The sequence below is a fragment of the Octodon degus genome, unplaced genomic scaffold, assembly GCF_000260255.1.
Source record: "Octodon degus isolate 3935 unplaced genomic scaffold, OctDeg1.0 scaffold00058, whole genome shotgun sequence".
Classification (NCBI taxonomy): Eukaryota; Metazoa; Chordata; class Mammalia; order Rodentia; family Octodontidae; genus Octodon; species Octodon degus.
Genome location: NW_004524634.1, coordinates 5,016,467 through 5,019,517, shown reverse-complemented (window position 1 = coordinate 5,019,517; position 3,051 = coordinate 5,016,467). Strand labels below are relative to the sequence as shown.

Sequence of the window (3,051 nt, the reverse complement as noted above, 5' to 3'; positions counted from 1 at the left end):
CATGTGTCATCAAGTCAGGTCCACCCAGACCAACATGGAAAGTGTATGGCAGAGGCTCGTAGACCAACAGCAAGTCACTCATGTTGATTATCAGTGCCTGAACAGAGCAACATTTTTCCTATGCATGAAACTGGCCTGTGAGAAGGCTGCATACAAGGACTGGGCATGGAAAGGCCACCTGACCCCTGAATGAAGAGGAGGAACACTCTAGGGCAACATAGCATACCAACTGTTGCTCAGTGTTACAGTTGCTATCCAAGAATATATGAACTTGATTGACTAACAGCCTGTGTTTGGGGGAACCAGTGAGATATGCCAGGTCTTCCTGGGCACCCTGGTATTGGCATGAAGTACTGGGAAATGAAAACAGTCTCGCAATTATCAGTACAGACTTAGGGCCATAACTCACCCTTGTACTGGGTGCTTCAAATATGGCATATTTAGGTCTGAGGCACTTATATGTTTAGGGGTGGCGGAGCATTAGCTTACAGGAATGATAGGGGCCCCGGGGTAATAGATCTGGGATGCTCACCAATTTCACATCATCTTACTGAACAACCAGGAATACTCCTTGCCATGTCTCCTCCGATTCATGCTGGCCTCTACAGACCTGTGTGTCAGTCACACAATTTGAACTGCAGGAACACATCCTGTTTCCTTGCTCAGAGTCTGTTCAGCTGCTCTGTACAGCTGGCTCCATTCTCCCCATAAGGCTGGGAAGGTTCCAGATGTAAAACCTGCAGGCATCTGGCAAAGACTTTATTCCTTTCTACCTGTGCCTTGGTTCCATTACATTGCCCCGCACCCTGCCTGAGCTGTCCTGTGTGAGCAGGATGAAGCCCCATGGTTTTGGCAGTTCAGTGACCCAAGGACATTTGCACAGGTCCTGCAATGCAGAGAAGCTCAGCTCACCCCAGAAGACACTGACTGCTCTACAGGATCACAAATGAAACTAGCTTTTCACAGACTTTTTTTTTTTTTTTTAAACATGGTATTGAACTCAGGCCCTTGCACTTGCCAGGGAAGTGCTTACTCTATTGAGCCATCTCCACAGTCAGCATAAGTATGATATATTTAGGCCTGAGGCACTTATATGTTTGGGGATTGCTGAGAATTAGGTGACAGGAATGAATGTGGCCCAGGGGTGGCAGATCTGGGATGCTCACCAATTCCAATGTAACAGCAACATTAGAATGCTATTACACAAAGGAAATACAGGCAACCCCAAAAGACACAGCACAGCACAGCCATCCAGTGAACTTTCACAAAGGTGAGATTCAGATGTGCCCAGCTATGACAATCTGTTGCTTATCACACATACCAGAGTACTTGTGCTTATCTGTGCCAAGTCATGACTATGTAACTGTATTCTACTGTGCACCTACACTAGACGAGCAGGGACATGTCCTCAGCTGTGCTTAGACACCCCTGAGCTCTGAAGCATGCTAAGTGATTCCCTACACTCTCATCAGAGATTTGCAGTGGCTAGGATTTGCTCTAAATCCTGCTGTCACACGTAGTGTTATCTCATCCCAATGACCAATCCCTTCATTTTGTGCCACCAAGATACGTGACATTACTATAATATACCGAGCCCATCTACTCCTGAGGCCTTTCCTTGGTCTCTTTTTGCTTATTAAACCCTGGAACCTGTCAAGTACTTATATAGGACATGGGTCATTACAGGGAAGTCTTATTAGTGTCAACTACTTATTGAGTTGTCGTCTGCTCCAGATATCCTTTTCTTCTATAATTTTAAATTCCAGGGTCAGTCTGCATGTGTGAGTGGGAGGTGGCGGGCCTGTGACTCTGGCCTTATGGGCTGACCTGCTGACCATTCAGTACTACGTCTCAGAGCCATGAACCGGTTTGGTTCCCATTTGGTGGGGGCTTCAGAGACCCTGTTGCCACCCCCGAAAGGCCGCAGCAATGAGAATCTCAATAAAATTGATATGTCTCTAAATGAAATTATCAAATTGAATCAAAATGAAGGAAAGAAGCAGAATTTTCCGAGACTACAGAGATGACTCCAATAAAGTAGTGCTTGGCAATTCAGGATGAGAGTACAGTGGGGAATCCAGCAGAATTCTGGTTTTGGTAAAACTAGCCTGAGGCAAAGAGGAAAAATAATGCCTGGGAGGAGACATCCTATGGAGTTATCACTGGTCTTGCAGCTGGAAAAGCAACTGGGATTGGAGAAGGAGTTAGTCCTAGGAATCATCCACCTCTAAGTGGCAAGAATATAGAACGATATTTTCCAGTGTTGAAAAGGAAAGCAAATCTTCTGAGACAAAATGAAAAGAAAAGGAAACCAGCTGCAGTTCTCAGAGACCTAACGAGCGAAACAGAAAAAAGCTGGAATTATTGGTACCTTATTTTAAAGCAAAGAGAAAACAACTGAGCATGAGTTTGTTGCCTTTAGACAGTTTTTAACACATTTCTTGTTATATATAGATCTTGCTTTATCTTGGTCTTGACCATCCAGCAGAAAAGTATAAAAACGAGGTATATAAAGTAAAGCCATATTAATATGCTGAGCTGTGAAAGGCTCAAGTCAACAACTTCTGCGGATAACCCACTACTGTTGTGGAGTGCTAGACTGTGTTGAATTGTTCTGCTGAATTCACGCACATATAGTGTTTATTTATTTAATATTTTTATTTATTCATTTATTTATCTAACACTTACTTATTGTATGTGTGTGGCCAGCTCAGCCCACCTGGGGGCGGGGCTGGCTGGCATGTGGTGCTGGGGGATCGAACCAAGGTCCCCAAGCTTGTTCCAAGTAGGTGCTTTAGACCACTGAGCCATCTCTCCAGCCCCACATATAGTATTTAGATGCCAATGGAATACTCATTTCTCACAGGACTAAAGAAAAAAAAGAGGATACAAAGAAAGGACTATGCTGTATTTGTATATACAGAATAGTTAGGTTAGATATACACCTACTTTCACTTAATTCAATGAGAAGAAAGATTTGTACTAATAGTGTTTGGACAGGATATCCTGTCTGCTTCTTGTACTATGGATAACCACTAAGAAGAGAACAAG

At 43.8% G+C, this 3,051-nt stretch overlaps 1 protein-coding gene and 1 pseudogene across 1 annotated transcript in view; one reads left to right on the top strand and one right to left on the bottom strand.

The window, feature by feature from the left end:
* The window catches only part of LOC101567226 (probable N-acetyltransferase CML1), a 77,520-nt gene that overhangs the window by 60,891 nt on the left and 13,578 nt on the right, over positions 1–3,051 (bottom strand). The gene's annotated exons all lie outside the window — the stretch shown is intronic.
* Positions 1,860–2,433, top strand: LOC101566834 (annotated as a pseudogene).